Source organism: Callospermophilus lateralis, chromosome 8 (genome assembly GCF_048772815.1).
Source record: "Callospermophilus lateralis isolate mCalLat2 chromosome 8, mCalLat2.hap1, whole genome shotgun sequence".
Taxonomy (NCBI): domain Eukaryota; kingdom Metazoa; phylum Chordata; class Mammalia; order Rodentia; family Sciuridae; genus Callospermophilus; species Callospermophilus lateralis.
This window is the reverse complement of record NC_135312.1, coordinates 64,508,531-64,519,805: the sequence shown is the minus strand read 5'-3', so window position 1 is coordinate 64,519,805 and position 11,275 is coordinate 64,508,531.

Here is an 11,275-nt window from a genome sequence, read left to right as displayed (position 1 = left end):
CATTATCACTGACCAGCAGCCCCTGTAGAGAGAAGATGGATTGGATTAGGAATCCCAACCCGGCTGCAAAACCTATTACCAAAGAAGCACACCTTTCCCTCCTCTCCTTTTCCCCTACCAACTGCTAAGTTCTCTGACTGGTGAGACAAAGCTTTGGAACTTGGGTAGCATACCCCAATCAACTTTCTGTGTGAGACCAAGCTACACTTCCAAGTTTGGCCCCAACTATTCTGTCTGCGAATTTTCCAGAGGTGCTTCTTGCTCTCACAGGGCCTCCTTGCTTTGGGTCTGCATGTACTGAAATCCAGCTTCTGTTGGGTTGATCTGGGTGGTCTCGTCCAGCACAGAGGTCCGGCGTCAGAAGGGAAGCAGTTAAAGCAGCTGAGGCATGTTTACTAAGCCATTTGAAGTTGATAGCCCGCACGGCCTGGCTTTTTTCTCTATCTTCGTAAACCGCAGTGAATTGATGGAATGACCCGGACTTGATCTTCAGGGCAATATGTCTGATGGCACCGCTGGATTGATAAATTGATTCAAAACTATTACCATGGTGAAAAAGCAATAAGGTCATAAAAATTGCATCAGCTGGCTAAGTAAATCCTGGCATTTCATGACAAGTAATGCAGAAGAATCGCAAGAGGATCTGGGCATGAGTCTGAATGAGTGAGGGAGAAATGACTTTGAAGAGCTCATCATCTCCGATCTATTCTTCCTGCCAGCGATTCATGCCTTCGCATAGTGCCACTTCATTATGGGGAAATAACTGTACACTTCTAGCATATTCCTGGCCTCCCTGGCGGCCCCTGGAGGACCCTTAGCTGGTTAATACCTCATCACGGGCTTCATTGAACACTTTAATCTGCACTTGTGTGATCAATAGAATCCTGGTGTAAATTAAAAGGACAATTTCATGTAATCAAGCCTGTTAATGCTCATTTTGAAAACCATTATTTGTGGAAGGCATTTAGAAGAAAATTACAAAGTGACAGGCTGATGCACTCTGAGATGATTTGAAAGCAGGCCTTTTTTTGTGTGACTGTATACCTGCTTTGGGAGCAGGCATTAGTGAATGCACGGGGAAGGGAGGAGAAACAGAGCCAGGGAAGAAGAAGAGGAGAGCATCCCAGAAGGAATATGTGTATGCCCTGCCTGCTTGCCTGCCTTCATGCAGGGAAGAAGAAAATGAAATTTTCCAGTGTTCTATTTCTGTGGCAAATTCAATTACTGTGGGGACTTGTTCAAAGCGGTGTAACTTCCAAGAGGCAGAAATTGAAAACCTGGCAGCTAATGAAATGGCAAATGACTAGGAAGTTCAGACAGGGGCCGTCCGTCAGATCAAACACCTGGAGAAAAATAGCAACCATCCCCAATGCTTTCCTGAAGCCACTCTCTCAACTGTCCCCTGCTTAGGAGAGAAGAGACCTCCCTCCCCCAACATTTGACTCAAGCTGGAATAATATGTTAACAGTCAAGTTTCCATGGGCCCCTCTGCCAGCAAGAGTGATGGTGCATGAAGCGTGGGATGCAAAAATATAACCATCATGTCATTTTGTTCCAGTTTTCGGATACGGGCTACCTGTAACTATTTAATATCTACTTAGACCATTTTCTCACAAATATTTCTAGACGATCCTCAGTAGCTGAGATATATACGCATCTCATAGCACACAGGCAGAGTACATGGCCATCCATGGCTTGGGAAGACTTATGAATGCTGAAGTTGAGCCTTCACTCCTGAGATTCTAATTTGTCCAAAGTGAAGCCCAGATTTCCCACGTTTAAAAACTTCACAGGTGATTCTAATGCTCATCTATTTTACGAGAAGTAACTGCCATGTCCTGTGGTTAGGAGTGTACACACTGAGTTTTGTCATGGACACCAGTGCCATAGAGTCAATGTTTTCTTAACATTATTGAACCTTGTAAGACCAGTGGTAGGCCTCAGAGAGCAATCCCAGGGACCCCAAATTACAAGACCCAAGAAAAAGTGGCTTGCAGGCATGACGCTCTGAAATCTAATTGAAAGCACCTACCCTGAGCAGGCCATCGCTATGGCCCTGCTCACCCAGACTCAAGAGTCAGAGAGTGCCACCCACTGTCCCGTCCCTTCCTCCATGCTTGTCTCAACACTCTGAAAAGGAAACTCATTTCTGTCTGTCATGTGACAAACATTTCCAGTCAACTCTTATTGAGTTTTTTTCAAAATAAGATGCACTTCAGACAAGCATTCTCTGGGCGACTGGATTTCCTATAGCTCTTTATTAAAATTGTCAGATAATCTGAGCATACTTTATTCAAAATATGCTTGCTTTCATTTGATTCTATCAATGGTTGCATGTCAAATAAGCATTTTAATGTATTTAGCCATAAATAATGTTTTCTCTCTCCTAAAATGACAAAATGCCATCCACCATCCCTTTCTTGTTCTAACATTCTGAGGCTGACTCACTGCTTTCTGACTCCATTTAAGGCCCTCTCCCACCTCCACCCTCACCTAGAACCTTTAAGTAATGCTTTATTTCATCTCTTAAACTTGGATCATGCTTAACATTTTCTTGCAAGAGATAACCACATCCAGGTGAATTTGGTTACTTTATGAGTCCCATTCAACTATTATTTAGGACTTTACTATTATTTCCAAAATCATCCAATATTTTTATTGATCTCTAAAAGCATGAATCATTGCATGTAAGTTTTTTTCATCTTTGGACTTTTTGAAAATAAATTATGAAATTCTGACTTTATGAAACATTCATTAAGACCTCAATATTCAGAGAAAGAGTATGTTCAAATGCTTTGTTCATCCTGGAAACAGGAAGAGTTTCACCGTGACAGAGGTATGGGTCTGTTCCTGTCTTGTTTTTCTTTTTTATATTTATTTATTTATTTATTGGTACCAGGGATTGAACTCAGAGGCACTCAATCACTGAACCACATCCCCAGCCCTATTTTGCATTTTATTTAGAGCCAGGGTCTCACTGAGTTGCTTGGCACCTCACTGTTGCTGAGGCTGGCTTTGAACTCAGGATCCTCCTGCCTCAGCCTTGTCTTCCTTTTATGTCTAAAGATTTGAGTAGATAAGATTGCCGAAGTAAGTAAGCAGGAAAATCGTATTTATGTCCTAAAATCTGTCCCACTTTCAAAAATATTAAAATTTGCACAAAAGGTTTCAAACTGAATAATAAAGAGAATAAAGAAAACCAAATGTATCAGTGATATAAGTAAAGCCAAATATTACATAAATCTCTTTTTAAATGTATTCTTCTTTTTTTCCATCAAAGTTCAAGATGTTTAGAATTGGGAGGTGGTCAGAGTTTGGTCCTTTACAAACCACTGGTCATGAATGAAGTTTTTTAAGAAAAGAGAAAAGCTCTTAGAAGGTGACAGTCTCACTTATTTATTAAATAGCATTAACCGAACACAGAAATTGAGATGATTCAGTGTCCAGCCATAGTCCTCCAGAACCTGAAGGAGATGACCCAGGACCCAGGCATATGCTCACCTTGCAAGCTTTCTCTTCCACAGCAAGACACAAAGAAAGAGATGTACTAGGAACTTTTGGTGATGAAAAAACTGTGAAGAATCTAAAGTATATGAAACAAAAAGAAAGTGTGGGCATCTAGAACTTCTCCCCCAGATCTAAAAAGAGTGAAAAACTGTAGCAAATGTCATTTCAAAGAAAATCGGTGATGCAAAGAAGAAACACTGAATTTCATTTTGAAACCTGCATAAAAGTAGTCTCTCCATCCCTGTCACCAGACATTGTCATAGGTGGCTTCCTCTTCCTAGAACAATCTTGCCCACACTCCCACTGCCACCCATCTCCAGTCTTTTCTGGAAATCCCCGATCTTCTCCATGACTCTCCTAAATATAACATCCTCCAGGAAACTGTCCACAATGCCCTCAAGTCTTCTGTAAGCTCAGAGGGCATCCTGTGCTTGCCTGACCTGATATCCACACTTAGGACTCCCATTCCTAGGTGGTTTGCACCCTCTCTGATTATAAATAATGAGAGCACATACTGATTTGTATTAATTTATACCCCATGTAGCTCCTCCTGGTGCCTGACACAAGGAGAGGCTCAACAAATCTCTGTTGAATGAATGGATTCTTCCAGAAGCCAGAACAGGCCCAAGTTCTAACTTCCTTCCTTCCTAGGAATTTTGTGAAGGAATATTAAGGATTTAACAACAGAAGACATTACTCCGCTTACATGTTAATATACAACTTAATCTTACTAACTTAGCAGTTTTCATATGTAGACATGATAGGATAAAAAAAAACAATAAACTCTCTTCACGTAGAAAAAGAAAAGAAAAAAAAACAGTAAAGGCTAATATGCAATTAGTATCTAATTTTAGTTTTTTAAACATCTATGAGATATTGGAATATATGATAATAAATGTTTACTCATTTTCTATACTGGACAGCCTAGAGATAAAACCTATTCTCTCAAGCACAAAGGTTTCACCATTGAGGGTCATAGTTACTCAAATTATCTAGAAGGAAATAATATCTTTCAGAGAATAGGATCCATGTTTAAACATAAAACCATAAAGTAATTCAAGCTATACTTTTCCCCTCTTCTTCTAAGAGTTTTACTTAGGCTCTAGGTCCTTCACTGTGGAATAAAATCAAGATCCCATTGGTGTTTTTTTAAATGTTTCTCCATTTTTACAATTGTGCTTTGTTTCTTTCTGAGAACTGCCCCCTCCCCCCATGATAGCAAACTGCATAACTAAGGCATTCAAGCATATTATGTGGTTGTCACCTATGTACTGTTTACCAATTCAAGGACTACTAAATTCACTCATTCATTGAATCCATTTTATTCATTAATAAAATTTCTTAAGTAGAATGAAAAAAAAGTTTCTGTACAACAGGATTAAAACATTTCTCACATACCATTATATCTTAATCCCAGGAGAGTTATTCCAAATACTCACTGGAAATCAACATTCTTCTCCATGATTTGTGTTCCCTCACAGAAAAAAAAAATATCATCAAAATGCATACTTTAAACATATCCACAGCACAAAACTTTTAAATAAGTGAAAATTTAAAAATTAATACGTTGCAAATAGTTCCCAGCTTACAAGCAATTGTTTTTCCTAAGAACATTTTTTTATGTTCACACTTTGAAATTCAGAATATATTCACCATAGGGCACAATATGAGTCTAAATAAATTAGCTAATATTTTGCCTAAAATGCTATAAAGATTATCCTATGGTGTAAAGCAAAGCTTCTGTTAGAATCTATGTGGAAAATGTTATGATAGGCACTAGGTGATGGTTCAGCATACAAGCCCCATCACTCTTTCTGCTCTCCACAATAGAGGGTAAGAAATGAAATATTTGTTTTCATAGTCTTTTCTCTTCAGCTATGGGTCACCACATGAAATTGTTCCAGCTAATTACAGGTAAGCAGAAGACTTATCAATCCTTAGCAATCTTTACTTTTGTATAACGGGGGGAGGGGGAAACAAATGAAAAATTTTCCCGCTACTTTTCTCTCCTTGTTTTAGATTCAGACATGATGCCTGGAGCTATGGTAACCTTCTTGTGACTAAGAGACAATAAAACACAAGGTAAAAATGCCCAGTAAGAATGGCAGAGCAGAAGTCTGGAAAGAGCCAGGGTCCATGATAACATTGGAGAACAGACAAACCAACACCAGAAATTGAATAACTCAACTTTCCTTTTTACATGTGATAAATGACTATATTAAAATAGTCAGTGTTCAGTTTTCTATTACATGCAGCCAAAAGCATTCCTAAGTGAAACAAATGCCAGCTTGGAAATCTGGACCCATGCGGCTTCTATGCAGCTCAACCATGGATGGCCCATTTCCTCCTGTTGGCTGGGCAGTGAAGGTCAAGAGTTCTATTTTCGGTAGCTCTTTCCAAATCTGCAGCTTCAAATGACTGATGGTGCTCACATCAGTACAGGGCTAATAGGGGGAAAGGCATTCAAAAAGTGATGTCCACGTTGGTTCCAAAGAAATCATAATAAAAAAACAAAAAATGAAGAACTGGAGATTTCTGCCAGGAAAAAATACCTGTGGACTCACCACACCACCCCACACCACACCCAGAGAAAGCCTTTACTGTTTTTTTCCATCACTATGCAGGAAGTGACTTCTCAATCCTCTCCCCTAATTATATTTCTCATCTTCCTTAATCTATTCCAAAACAGAATCCAGTCTATTATTTTCCTTTCCTCTGAAAGCAAGTGCACAACTTTTTTGAAGTTTAGTAAGAATGTACCTGCTGATACTAAGAGGGAACAACCGATAGGGGAAAATGTATCCCATTTAGTGTAAAACAGCACATCCTTTCTGAGAAGCAATTAGGCAAATACAGGTCAAATCCTTAAAAATACAAATATTGTACTGTTAGAAGTCTATCAGGGAGGCCGCTCAGAATATTATTGTGCATACTCATAAATGTTCAATAAATTTTGTAAAAATTTCAATAATCTACAGTATTCAGTAACAACAAAAGAAATGTTCTTTGCATCAAGTGATTATATCAACAAGTTGGAGACAAACTAAATCCCAAAAATATGTGCACAGTAGTGCTCCTGTTCAAGGATGCACAGGACATCCACTCCCTTGCTATTAGAAGGCCAGTTCTAAGATGGCCCCAACAATCCCCAACAATCCAGCTCCTGACATCTACATGCTTGTGCCATGGCCTCCCTTTGAGTGTGGAGTAGATGGACTGCAACAGAGGTGATGAAATATCACCTCCAAGATTAGGTTACCAAGACTGGCTTCTGTCTTGGGCACACTCTCCCGCTCCCTCCTTGGTTCATTTCCTCTAAGGAAAGCCAGCTGCCCTGCTGTGAGCGGCTCTGTGCAGAGGTCTGAATGGCAAGGAAGAGCCCCGTGATGCCTGGAGCCCAGGGGACACCTCAGGACCCTGAGCAGAGCCAAGGTCTCCTAACCACAGAAACTGCGTGATGATAAAGGCCTGTCCCTTCAAGTCACTAAGTTTTATAATAACCAGTTACGGGGCAATAAACAACCAATGCAATTGTCATTTATGAAAGAGGAAATTTTCCAGCAACTTAAATGTTCAGCAGGAGGAAAATATTGAAATGACGGCACATTACCTCAACGAATATTAGGCAGTCATTAAAAATCACATTTTGAAGGATTTTTTTTTCTGTGATAAAGAAGTGATAAACACACAAATGGGGGAAAAGCTGAAGAGCTAGATATCACCTTAAAGTTAAGTAGAGAAATACAAGAAAAAGGACTTTTCTTGTCCTTCTTTTTTTTTTTATACTTCTGAAATCTTCTAAACCTAAGTGTATTTTCATAATAAGGAGAAAACATCTTCCTTTTTAAGATGTATCCGCTTCCAAAAAAAAAAAAAAAAAAAAGCATAAAATCTTCGTGAGAAATGATAAGTTTCTCTAAGCTTGAGAAAAAAATAATGGGAGCTGGTCCTGGTGCTGTGGGTACAGAACAAGAGACCTCTTTGGGGAAAGAAGACAAAACTGTGGCGAGGATACTACTCAGCCTGCCCCTCGGCCTGGGGGATCAGTTGTGAGGAAAGAAATGGAAGAAGCAAAAGTCACTCAATTGACTCCCTCCTGTCTCTGTCTCTTCATCTAACTAGGCTCAGGTCCTAGTCCCTGTAAAATTGGAACTGGATCTTAGAGACAAAGGGTCTAGATGTAAACAGGATCGAATACAACAAATTGTGGATAAAATGGGGAGCAAGAAAAGGCAATGAGTGTCAAGTAGCTCCCCAAGATTGTGCCTCCAAGGTTAAGGACCTCCACAGGCTGAGGTGAATAACCAAAGTCTTCCTTTGGGAGAGTCTACCCAGGCATCCTGCTGATCCTGCAAGAAACAGAGGAGAGAAATGCTTTTCATGTGGTGTGAAATGGTATGGGCTTTCTGGAAAGCCACACAGATCAAAATGATTAAAAATATTAAGATCATATTGTTAGAAATCTAGTTAGATTCTTTTTCCCCCCTACCCCATCAGTGTTCTTACCTCAGTGAACTTAGTGAGATGGCATGGCCTCCAAATTTTAAAACTTCCCACAGCTAAATTCTAAAATTCCCTAGCTTCAGTCCAAAACCAGAAAGTCACCCGACGCCATTTTTCGCATGGTGCTTCTCTTCCCTCTCATTCAAAAGCCTTGTGTATGCTGAGAGATTTAGACACTCTTTTTGTTGCTTTCATTATTTTCCCCTGGTTTGTTTAGCTGAGTGTTCCCCTAACAGTGTTTTAACCTTGACTAGACGGCTGCTAAGGGGCTGCCTGGAGTGACACCCAGTGGTGATAATGAGACTTGACGGCAGCTCCTGGCTTCCCAAGGGCAGCTGACTCAGAGCTTTCCCATGAATGTCTCCCTTACGGTTTCGGAACCTTTATTACCTTTTCTATAAGCATTGTTTGCATTTCCAACTTTTATCCATTTTTTAACATGTAAACCATTTTTTCTGCTTAATGATTTTAATGAAGTAGCTGATGATCACATATCTACGGCATAGAAGCTGCTGGAAGAAACCTATCATTAGCAAATGGTGGAGATTTTTATTTTAGCAAAATAACGAAGTGGGAGGCACCTTTGATATGAAACAGCAGTCTCAAATGTCTTCTGTACTGACATGTTCTCAACTGCAACTATCCTTACAGAACCTCTTTATCTAAGAACTTTTATAGAGAGGAACATAACTACAGGCTGAGTAGTCAGCTTTTCCCAACTCCAACAGATGGGGGTGACAGTCACTTGGCACTTGTGAACATCCTTGGGAACCTAACCTATTAATAAACAAAGGAATTATCAAAACTCTAGAGAAAAAAACAAGAAAACTGATTTAAAAGAAAAAAAAAGAAGAACCTAAATAGCCAAAGTTGATATTACAAGGTCCCTGGCAATATTTTGCAATAGTGTTTCACCTTTTTCTCATCTTCAAATGTCTTTTCTGTGACCTTCGTCAGGCCTCCTCCCTAGGTGTTAAACCCACGTTCAGTTTTCCAAATAATATCTTCATAGTGCCTCCTCACATTCTGTTATTTCTGGACAATGAGAGAAATAATTAATGCCAAATGAACCAAAAGAAATTCAGCTATTAACTATTGTCAGAAAAGAGGAGATAAATTGGTTGTAAATGAGAAACTGCATGATCCTCAGGCTTGAGAAGTAACTGTAACTTTCTTTAAGGTTAAGCTATTTTTGAAAACAGAAATGATAGTTAGTATTCAAAACCCCTGTATCAAAAATATTCCTGAATGGAGCTGTGAGATCACGTTTTTGCCTGATCTCATGTTTGCAAAATACAGTCCTTTTTTTTTTTTTTTTTTTTTTTTTGCATTGCCACAAACCTGGATCAAGGCTTGATGTTGTCCATGCTGATTAGAGTTATTACTGTAAGTGAAATAGTAACCCCCTGAGGAGAATCAGTTAAGGAACCAGCTCCCTATTCCCAGAATACAGCTGAGAATAAACATCATCCTAGAGGGAACAACCCTAGAAACCATCACACCCCAAAAGCAGGAGTAGCACAAGCATGGTGGTCAGCGTCAGGTTGAATCCCCGTCACTGCTCACTAGGGTGCTGACCAGACGTAAGTAGATGCTATTCCCAAGCCTCAGTCCACACCCATTAAACCTGACCAGTGTTAGTTCCCACCTGATCCCATCAGGTTTGGGGGAAGACCAAAGTGAGGTAATACACATAAACTGCCTATTAATACACTCCACATATAGTAACGGCTCACTAATGTTAACCATTACTATTAAAAGGAAATCTAAGATACTTAAATTTGGATCTGGGACAGATGTCAGTATTTTCCACCTAAGAATCCAAACCCCTTTTCTAAGTTTGAGGACATCTCTGCATTTGTAGCAGAATGAGAATGAGAAAAGCACACAGACACACACATGTATGATCACCAAACAAAATAAATTCTTTTCTCTCCAACTTAAAGGAAAGAGACGCAGCCAGAGAAGTAGTCATTTTGACCTCTTCCTGAAAATGTGTCCCATGGAACAAGCTATAAGAATAAGTGTATGTGAACAGAGAAGGTCCCGCTCGTCAACGTCTACGTCGGGGTCTCTTATCAATGAGAACTGAAAGTCACAAGATTCCATTATCCCAGAGCTATCAAGGTATTGATGAGGCTGTGGGAAGACTTGTCCTTTACTGTAAGCTGCCTAGACATTCTCTCCTGATGGGGAGAGGGGCCTGCGGTGTCCTCTGCATGCTTAAGTACTGTTAGAAATACGGGGAGGTGGGGAAGGAGGCCATTAAACCAATTTTATCTTAGCCAAGGACTGCATCACATGTCTGAGATCAATATGACTCACAAGACACATAGGTGGTTGATAGAGAGGAAGTTATCTTTAGTAAATTAAGGTGGGAGGTGAACGTGATTGGGCCTGGGGGGAGGCTCACTCTCTTTTGAATGATTAAGCTAGAAACTTCTCCACATAATTTGACATATATCCCCCTTAAAAAAAAATGTTTCCTGCAAACCTAATCTAAAACAGGTTTCATTCCCTAGAGTTTCATTGTTGTATAACTCAGTAAATAGATGAGGGCTGCCACCTCTAAGTCTAATTGTAAAAAGTTTTTTTAAAGGTGCTATCTCCTAATAAGCTGTATATCACTGGTTTTAAAGGCCAACATGTTGGCTATTGTTCTGTCATTGTTTTTCCAAAGTATATGGGGGGAGGTGCTTCCTTTTACTACAGATCTTATCAAAAGTGGTTAGGAAAATCATATATACTAACATGTAGTATTGCATATTAATATGTAGTACATAGTTGTAAGATATAATTATAGGATACATAATTATAGTGCATTATAGTCTATGTAATATATAAATTAAAACAATATTTAACTTAAAGGGCTATTTAAAGGAACTTTGATTCAAATCTTTTGGAGAGCAAAAAAAAATGTTTTTGTAATTCAATCATCTCTTCAATTAGCTTCTCTTATGAATTTGCATTAGTGTTTTCTTAAAGCAGACTGCTTCTATTTTACCGAACACAAATGCCCATACCTACATCAGATACACACAATAATGACATTACTTATGTTTTCTTTAAGGTCCAGTACTTTGAAATGTAAAAAAGTGGGGGATGGGGATCAGAATTCTTATAGGGCATGGAATAGAAAGCTCAAACACAAAAAGAGAAACACATGGAAAGAGAAACCCAAAGTGGACGATGCCTAATGAAAGATGTAAGAAAGCAAGTGAGGGTAGGGGGTGAGGTCAGTAAATACCTGGGCTCTTCACTCCAC